The sequence below is a fragment of the Anser cygnoides genome, chromosome 2, assembly GCF_040182565.1.
Source record: "Anser cygnoides isolate HZ-2024a breed goose chromosome 2, Taihu_goose_T2T_genome, whole genome shotgun sequence".
In the NCBI taxonomy this organism is placed as follows: Eukaryota; Metazoa; Chordata; class Aves; order Anseriformes; family Anatidae; genus Anser; species Anser cygnoides.
The window spans coordinates 93,359,279-93,369,213 of NC_089874.1; the positions used below are offsets into that span (position 1 = coordinate 93,359,279).

A 9,935-nucleotide genomic window follows, 5' to 3' on the forward strand; every position below is an offset into this window, starting at 1 on the left:
TTAAGACACAAAAGAACTCATTAAGTCATTCAAAATACATTGAAATATCTCCAGTAAATTAAATAATGTCAAGAGCTCATATACAAAGGAAAATATAAGGCATTTTCTGAATACTCTCCAAGGATGACCAGTATAGTAAAATGGACAGTCTCCATAACTTGACTTTAAGGTAATTTTCTTTCTTTCTCCCCACTGAAAATCTCAAGTCAGTCTAAAAAAGCAATGATTTTTCCAAAAAAGAGGATGAGCTCAGTTTCAGATAGACAGGTCTAAGATGCGTAAAGCTAGATTAAAAAAAAAAACCACTATTTTTATTATTTTGACTTCTTTCAGATACATTTCTCTGCTGCCAATCTTGAATCCACATCTTTCTGAATAAAAACTAGTGATACGCCCAACCACACGCTAGAGACCCACACAAATGGAAGAAGTGCAGAAATAACAACTTAGCTTAGCATGCTACAACAGTAATTGATAAGAGCTGTTTTAAACTACCAACTAGCCAGCACGGGTTACAAATGTTGGACACAGCAGCCAGCAGTCTCTTAGAATAACAAGAAATTGTTCTCGTTTCTGCTCCATAGAAATAGATTGCACAGCTCATCCCTGCAAACGGAAGTGGTAGTGAATCATAATTTCATTAGCCTCCACAACAAAAGATGGTTTGATTATAAGAAATTAGGCATCAAATATATTTACAGCCTCGATGTTGCAAATTCAGCTCTGAAGATCCCAAGGTCAAACATTTGATTTAGAAATCAGTGCCTGACTCGCATGCTATTGAAGTCTGGGCTCTTCTGCATGGAAGTGGCAATACAGAAAGCCCGTTCGTTTAAATAAACATCCCATTGTGGTTTCTTTGTTTAAAAACACCAGTAATCCAAACTAGTGGATTAGTGAAGACTAGTGACTGCAGCTCAGTGCTGTTCATTAACTCTAGCGCAAATAACATGAGGTATGCTGCAAAAAATAAAAGGCATTGTTTTCCTGGCAGAAGTTGAGATGTTTTACGACATTTTCTACAAAGAGGAAAATGTGGTTAAAACAAAAGTCTCTAGATGTCTTTCAAATACACATAACATTCATGAAACGTAGAGAAACCATTGTTTCAGCCCTGAGTTCTTACTGTGTTTGGAAAAGCACAATTTGGGGAGAAAAGGAATAGTCATGAAAGTCTAACACTGTGTAAGAAAGCTTTGATATAATCCAGAGCAAGAAAATTACATATTATTGTACTTCTGTGAATCAGATCACAGCTGAGACTGGGACAATTGGTTTCTCTCACACAGCAGATTTCAAGCATTAACTGGTTGCAGCAAAGTGATTAGTTTTCCTGGACATGGGAAGACAAAATAGAGGATGTGATTTGACAACTCTGCAAAATTCAAAATGAACTAAAAGAAAGAAGCATTATGGGGCTGCTTTCTAAAAAGACTTAACAAATTTTCTGCAGTAGTCTGTTGGCGCTGCTGGACAGTCTCAGTACAAATTCTGCCTCATTCTTTAAACTAACATTTTTCTGCAAGTATTTCAACTAGAAACATACAAATGATTTTAGAATTGATAAAATATTAATGCAGTTCCTAGCAACTCAATGAATCTATTCACAGCCGAACATCAAACACAGATTTTAGAGCATGTAAAACCCATAATGAACACTAGTTTTTCTAACGCCATATGACCAATGCTCCTTCAGCTCTCAGCCCATCAGAATTACTCCGAAGGCTAGACTGCCAGCCATTTACTTTGGGACTTTGCTCAGTCAAAACAGTCCTGAAGTGGATCTATACTCTTTGAAAATATTTTAGCCCAGCATTCATAAAATCACTGATGTCACATGTTAAAACTAATTGGAAGCTGGGAAAAAGGAAAAAAAAAAAAAAAAAGCATTCTGATGAGTGTGCTGTATAATATATCAGCAGCTATTCCGTTCTGTCGTGCTTTAGCATGGGGCTTGAGCTCTTACAATGAATCAAGAATTCCTGCACATCCTTTCTACCACATTATTCTCCCTATTCACTCCAGCACCCAAATAAACCACAGCAGAAGTTGAAGAAGAGACCACGGAGCAGCTTGGAGTTGTTTTCCTCAGCTATCTTACATCACACTTCCAAAATGTTATCAGCCAACAGCCTGTTCTTTAAAGAGGCCACAGACTTAGAATGAAGCTGAGCAAATGCAAACTTAACATAGTGTGCTTTTCTATTCCATCTGTAACCCTTTTTACACATAAAATGATAACATAGAAAGTACTTAACACCAGAGTAAGGTGTAAGTTGTGATAAGAACCTAAAGGTTTGGTAAAGTTTGGAGAAGGAAATAAAGAATATACCATTTTAGCCTGCATTAAGGCTCCTGAAGGTAGCACTGTCCCTTTCTACTCCCTAAAGTTACCCAACTGCATGTCTTTGTCCTTCGCACACTGTTTCCAAGACTTTCACTTCAGGAAATTTTCCACAAAATCAAATGGTCAGAAGTGTCAGTCTGACAAAGGACTTCAACTTTATAGCCTTTCTTTGCGGGCAAAGAGCTTTCAGTGGCAGTTCCATTTTTCCTCAAAATGTTTATTTCAAATAAATGTACTTTAACTGTAGTACCTCTGCTGCACTTTATGGAGCTTAGTATTTTTTAGTGTGGACATGTACACATTGTACTATCTCCACAATTTGAAAGCTGAAAATAAAAGAGGTTTACTGAACTATTAAAAATACAGGTACTTAAATTAGTAAACTTCTGATCTGTGAGCCCTTAAGAAAAAAGTGCAAGAGTATATTGGAAAAGGTATGAACAAAGACAACAGTTTCCATCAGGTTTGTTTTTTTAGCTTTTTTAGCTATTCTAAGAGTATCTATTATTCCAAATACTTCTTTGGTACAGAACTGTTGTGGTATGCAGCCTTCAGCCATTTTCAGAGATAAAGATAGTAGATACTCACTTCACTCACATGATACTATAGACATTAGAGTTTGAAGCCACTAAATTGTCTTTTAAAAAAAAAGTTCTGTGGAAGTGTGCCCTTAATATCTTTACAACAGTCACTAACTCACAAACTCGACGTGCAAAGTCGCGTTGCAGTCAGCACAAATTGCAGTAATTTCTTGCAGAAGTACTGTCTGGAGACAGAAGTCAAAGCTGAGCTTTGCGCTTAGAATTAGCATTCAGCTTCTGCATTTGAGAAGTGTATCAATCCCAATTACTCTGAGTACATAATGAACAGAAAATTAAATAAATCCATTAGCTTAATTTTAACCTAAATGAGTCCTTAAAGATGCTTAAAAAATGCCTCTATACTGAATGCTCGCTCTTTGATGTATTTAACGCAGAAGTGTCATGAGCAGGATATGGACATAAGATCCCAGGTTGTTCTGAATGCTAAATTATTCATAATGGCAATCAAACTCTCGAACATCAGAGTGAAAGCACAACTCTGACCAATCACAACTAATTTGCACTTGAACCCTCTCAAGATTCAGAAGTATATCGTACTTGTAAAAAGAAAAAAAAACCACCACACACCATTAGCTAGCAAAGCCAAGAAATGACCAGATGAGATTGCATCAGCTTGTCATACACTTTTGGCAGGGGTGGGAGACAGCTTTCTGCTCAGTCTTAGTCATTGCCCATCCTGGCCACTATGGGTATACTCATTTCAGAATCCTTCGTGGAGACATCTGATTAAGACCAGTAATAGATACCTCTTTCCCTTTATATTGGTCCGTGGTCCTTTGATTAATTTTTCATTCTGCTTTTCAGTCAGCCCCTGCGCTCATGAGTGCTTCCAAACCTCTCTTTACCTGCTGGCACTCAATTCCAACCTGTTACCAATATTCTCCTCCCCAGTTTGCTCCCCACAGGACCTTCCATAAAACCTAAACCTCGCTTCCCGCTCCCTGCGAGAACCCTGGTATTAACACACCCTTTCTAATTCTCTGTGTAATTCTGGTTGTCATTTACAGCCTGCACTAAGGTATTGCTAGCATGCGTACAATCTTAGATGGCATGAAGAAAGATAAGATAATGAAGACCTGTGGCTGTAGAAAAGTAAACAGACTTGGATTCAAATTCTGCGGGCTCTGCTGGCCTCAACCATGTTGTGCCTGTAAAATGAGGCTAGTATTCCTGTCTCTTGTAGAAGTACTTAATACGAGGTATTTATGCACTGTGATATTATCATAACTCCTGCAGCTGACGGGAAGCACCAGCTGAAGCTCAGGAGTCTTTTCTGATGCAGCACAAAAAGAATCAAAGACCACGACACAGCCTCTCGCTTGCCTGTAACAAGTTTTCCACAGGGAACTCGGATGCTGCGTATCATCCCGATTCAGTTGTTCCACGTAACTGTGATGACAAACTTTGTCGTGTGACTTCAGTTGCAATTCGGGAACTGTTGGAACTTAGCATGAAAATAGCACCGCATCCTGTTACAAAGGAATACTGAGTAAGTTTTCCAACACAGTGAAGTTTCTGAAAGTTGATGACAGCATGGCACAGGAAAACATGGGAAAGCACTTCCCTCCTTACCTAGGGATGAGTTTCCCAGCAGCCGTACATCAGCTGATCCTACACTCTGAACTTCCACCGCAGCAGACTGTCTGCTGCTGCTTTATCTGCTCTTCACTGACCGTAACTTCTCACGGAGGAATAAGCACTGGCTCGAGGAGCATCAGATTAGGCAGGACAGCAGTCTGCAACACAGATAGCGCTCAAAACCCCTACCTGTGTATATCTTCAAAGTGCTGGAAGAGAGCTGATAGCAAAGGAAGAATACACAAGCTGAAACTATCAGTGAGAGTTGGAGTGGTCATTAAACTCGAATTTCAGTGAAAGAGCACCATCATAGAGCTCTGACTATTCAGGATAACTTTCAGTTCCCCAGAAATAAAGCGAAACACTCTACTACCAAAATCAAATACCTTGGCAAAAAGAGAAAAGTTTTGAAGCCACTTCACAGTCACGTTCCATACCTACCACTTAAAGGCAGCAGAGAAAGAAAGACAATTATTTTAATGCTTCAAAATAAAGCTCTGGATAACAGGAGAAATGGTGGCAGGTGACACCAGGAGACCACCTGTGGAGATCGCCTTGCCTAGGGTGCCTTTTCTTAACCAGCCAGGTCAAATCTCCCTGCGCGCTTGCTTTCAGTGACACCTGAGGTTATCAGCTAAACGCAGCTTCTTACGTTGCTCAGCTCCACGGGCCCTTCAAACAAAGGCACAAGAAACCAAAGTCGCGTTTCCCATAAGAAGGTAGGAACTGCCGCTCAGTAATCTGCAGAGCTTTAGAGAATTCAAGTTCCTTCTCCTTGGCGGATTACGCCTCGAGGAGCTGGGAGTTAGCAGAGCAGCGCACACGCAAGATATTTATGCAGTGTTCAAAGTCGCAAGCTTCTAATTCAACTGAAAGTAAATGCCCCTTAAGAATATCCGTATTTCATGGCGCAAAAACGTATTTAAGCAATCAAGAAGTGAATAATAGAACAGTTAGCCAGCTCTTTAATACATTAGCTAAAAGTATATCAATTCCATTGATTTTTATGATGGGCTGATTTCACATAATGGACTAAGCTTGCTAGAAAGACTGTAAAAGGGGGAAAATGCTTTGCTAGAATTAGTGGAAGATGGCGTCAAAATGCTTTTAAGACACGCATACAGTTAAAACATTTTATTTGGGGATGTTAAATTTAGAATACTACTGTCAAGAACAGATTTGGTGCTCAAGTCGAGTAAGAGCCACGATCACAACTCTGCAGAGATAAAGCAAAATATCATGGAGATCTGGAAATTAAGTTTTATTTTTATTCTTTTATTCCTAGCTAAGAAGCAGAAAGCTTGGACTACGAGCACATCGCCAAAGCTCAGCACAGCAAAAGGTTAACAGGATGCTTCAAGGATCCATAAAGCAAGCTGCACGTAAAGGCAGTTATTAATGACCTGAGAAGTTAAAAACGTTAACAGTTATGGGAGCTCAAGCAAGTACAGAAGAACAAAAATGTAACTAACTGGGAGCTAATCAACCACAATGTACAAGCAACACGGCAGCAGATAAAACTCAGTGGTAATAAACACAGAAGAAGTGGCCCTGAAAATTGAAGACGGAATAACCAGTACGGTCAGCAACTTATAAATTAAGTAGACCTAGCATAAACAAGAGGATTATAAGCATCCCTATGGAACTCAGGGAAGACCTGTGCTCGATACGAGAGCGTAGCTGTTGGAAATGAAAAACATCAGGATTCAAGAGGAGCTAGCAAGTGTTGGCAAAACTGGATGATCTTCATAAAAGTAGCGGGTCATTCTTAGTCAGTGTCTCAAAAAGGCAGCTCTAGTTTTAGATTGTGTGGCTGAAGAAACTTTTATGAAGAGATTAGAAATTAATACTGGTAATATAAAGAATAACGAAGCAAGACATGAAAATATATGTAGTTATTAGCAGACCAAGCAACAAACAGACCAGAAATAATTCACACCTCAAAAACGAAGAGGCAGTTCATAGCTATGCTTCTGGGATACATAATGCTTAAGTTTCCAAAGTCATTTCCACAGTGTGCCTTTGTAACCCAGAATCTGCCAGCAGGGAAAGGCCAGTAAGGCACGAGGAGCATCAAGCAAGGATTCACCTCCGCTGCTGTCAAGTATCGGCGTAAGGCCCTACCACAACAGAAGCTCCAGATTTCAGTTCATAGTTTAACACAAATAAAAAAACCTCAGGAATTCTTTTTCAAAGCAAATGGCTTATAAGCATCAAAAAGCCCCATGCTCAGAAGCACCACTCCAGGTGGTAGAAGGTGTTTTCACATAACCTACACCCCCCAAAAAGTGCCTTCAGTTTGTAGGCAACACTGAAAGAAACAGGCTGGGGATGGCAGCAGAACCAAGACCATAACGTTTTGGTCCGGTGAATCAAACTTCTGTCCCAGGTGGATATTCTGGGACTTACCACGTGCACTTGAGATCTCTAAAAATATAAAATGCAAGATCTTGCAAGAATTTCTTGTCTCTTGAACTAAACTTAATTTAAATTACATTCAAACGAGTTAAGTGTTTGGAAGTATCCTATTTTTAGGCGAGTGTCCCTGGAGCTACTTTTTGTTCTCAGCCCAAAGATAAACACCACGCTATTTCTGTGACAGAAGAAAGAAAAATATTTCACAAGTTTACAGCTAACGTGCAGTTTTACCAACACGTACGCAACAAAGAAAGGACAGCACCAGAGACGAGGAAGGAAGTTCTTCCAACAAGAAGACAGCAGGGTACTATTTTACCAAGGCAGCAGTTTGGCACTGAAATTCATGCTAAAGTACCTCTGTTCTTTCCCCATATAGCTTATTCCTGAACGTGCTTTAACAAACCCAGCCTGCGATGGCTGAAGGCAGGGAGAAGGGGGGAGCTAAATGTTTGTACAGAAGCAGCACAGTACCACCTCGGTACCACCGGGTAGGCAATGGCTGTCACATGGTGCTTTTAAAACATTTCCATGACTTTCACTAACGTTTTTGAACTGGCATGTTCCAAATTAAGGAATAAGGCATCTTCGTTCACAGAGCCACAATTGTGAAAAGCCAGACAGCATCCAATAACAGCCCTGGTGTCATCGTTATCACCTTGATCTCAAGGGTGACTTGTCTGCGGTGTCCTTGCCAGGTGCCAGCTGTATCATCTCCTGAAGATGATCACACCGCACAAGCTCCCTATCGACAATCATTTGAGAGAGATTTCTCTCTGACGTGCTTTCACGTTTCACCGACAAGGTAAGCCTGACGAAACGCAGCGAATTCGGCGCTAACAATACCACTTCAGGAAGGGCACGGACGAAATTCCAAGTCACGGAAAGCGACGAAGCTGGCACCAGAAAGCGAAATGCTTTCTCCAGTATAAGCAGCCCTTTGTATTTAGGAGAAAGGCGAGTCCTGAGGTGTTCCAGGCGTGCAGAGAGGCATGGTCTCCTCTGCCGTTGCAGCGGAGCTAAGTTGAGGGCAGCAGCGTACAGAAATGCACGGTTCGGTTGCATAGTTTTGGTCTGCACAGCTGTCGGCTACGTTCATTTACAGTTCGCGCAGCGCCAACACCGCTTATATAAACAGAAGATGCTGGTTCACTCCCGCTCCTCGCCATAAAAGTTATTTCTCTCGGCAGCTGCCGCTCGAAAACCCGTTTGCGTTTCAGTACCCGCACTCCCCAAGTTCACAGACCGACAGGTTCTGGGGACCGCTGGGGCCGAGCACGAGCTACAACCCCCTCGGTCGCGGTTAATAACGAGGGGGAGGGAGGCAGAGAGGCGCTGGTGCTCTCCGGGCGGGGAAGGAGGCACGACCCCCCCGCCAGCACGGCTCGAGCCGCGAGAAAACAAAGTTCCCCGGCACCGAGAACCGGAGCTCATCCCAAATCCTCTTCGGCTTTCTGAGCCGCGAGGGACGGGGAGCAGCCCGGCACGGGGAACAGCCCCCGGGGACCCCCCGGAGCTCGCGTGCCGGGGCCGCCCCCAGCTGCCCGGGGCAGGCGTGGGGATGCGGGAACCGGAGGGAACCGGAGGGAACCGGGGGGCTTTTAGGGGGGCACTCACCTCGGCTCGCCAGCCACACGGAGGGAGGGACGCGGGGCCCCGCCGCTGCCGCGCCTGTCACCGGCCGGCCGGCGCGGGGCGAGCCCTGCGGGCAGCAGCGGCAGCGGCGGCGACAACGGCGGCGGCGGCGGCGGGGGGGGGGGCCGAGCCGCGGCCGCCGCCTGGCAGCGGGTTGAGGCGCGGCCGCTGGCGCCGCCGCCGCCGTGGCGCAGCCGGGCCGGGGCTGGGGCTGGGGCCGGGGCTGCCGCCCGCTACGGCCGCCCGGCGCCTCCGCTCGCCGCCCTGCGCCGCCGCCGCCACCGCCGCCTCGGCCCCGCTCTTCCTGCGGCGCGGTCACACGGAGCCCGGCGGAGAAGAAGAAGAAGAAGCAGGAGCAGCCGCCGCCGCTTCCTCCTCGTCCTCCCTCAGCGCCCCGGAGCCGGCAGCTGCGGTCCCCCGGCGGCGCCCGCTCCGCATCCCCCAAGCCCTCCGCGCAGCAGCAGCGGCGGCGGTGCCCGAGCCGCCCGAGCCCCGCTCAGCGCCGCGCCTCCATCACCGGCGCGGGGGCGGCGGCGGCAGGGAAGGGGGCGGCCGCCGGCAGGGGAAGGGGGCGGCCGGCGGGAGGAGCCCGCCCGGACCCGCTCCGCCCCGCCGCCGGGCCCGGATGTGGCGGCGGGAGCGCGGCGCCTCACGGCCGTCACGGGGACCTGAGGCGCCGGGCCCCGTGTGGCGGCCCCTCGGGAGGGAGTTCCTGCAGTGCCGCTGGGAAACGGCTGCGGAAACGGCAGCAATAAAAATATCTTGGCGCTGGAATTGCGTGGGGTGTTTGGTCTTAAATGGGGCTTTTCAAGGTTCGTAGGTCAAAGTTTGTGTGCCCTCGTTGGAAAGGCTAACGAGCAGAGTTTCGGCTGGGTCTCCTCCACAAGCAAAGCTCCATCTCTGAGATAACACATCCTTAAAGACTTTTACAGAACCCAGAAACCACGCTGTGCTCTTCATGAACAAATCTAACCCTATGTTTTAGGTACAATTTAAAGCTAGAAAGGGAAAAAGCGAAGGTGTGCAGGCAAACAAATAGTTGAGTGCTGAACACTGTCGTGCTGCTGCCACAGTCCTGCAGGGAACTGGATGGGTGCCTCCACTGGTTTCTCCCCTTTGGGATCCTTCTCTTCAGCCGCTGACCAGTTCTCATCCTTTATCCAACACGCGTTTGCAGAAGCCACCACGCATACAGGATTTTTTATGTCTAACCGTAAGATTTTTTACTGACTCTCCTTGCATATATGCTACTTGCTCTCGCCACCCCTGAAAATACCTTAAGCCTTTATAAAGGCACTCAGACTTTCCAGGCACCCGTCTAGGATACTTTTTCTCCAAGACAAAACCAGTGACACAAT

At 45.4% G+C, this 9,935-nt stretch overlaps 1 protein-coding gene across 3 annotated transcripts in view; it reads right to left on the minus strand.

Moving 5' to 3' along the window:
* The window catches only part of GALNT1 (polypeptide N-acetylgalactosaminyltransferase 1), an 83,001-nt gene extending 73,892 nt beyond the window's left edge, over positions 1–9,109 (minus strand). For all 3 annotated transcript variants that reach the window (XM_066992615.1, XM_066992614.1, XM_066992613.1), the window contains exon 1: positions 8,560–9,109. The gene's annotated coding sequence lies outside the window, so the exon portion shown is untranslated. The remainder of the gene's footprint in view (positions 1–8,559) is intronic.
* Positions 9,110–9,935: the final 826 nt, after the last annotated feature.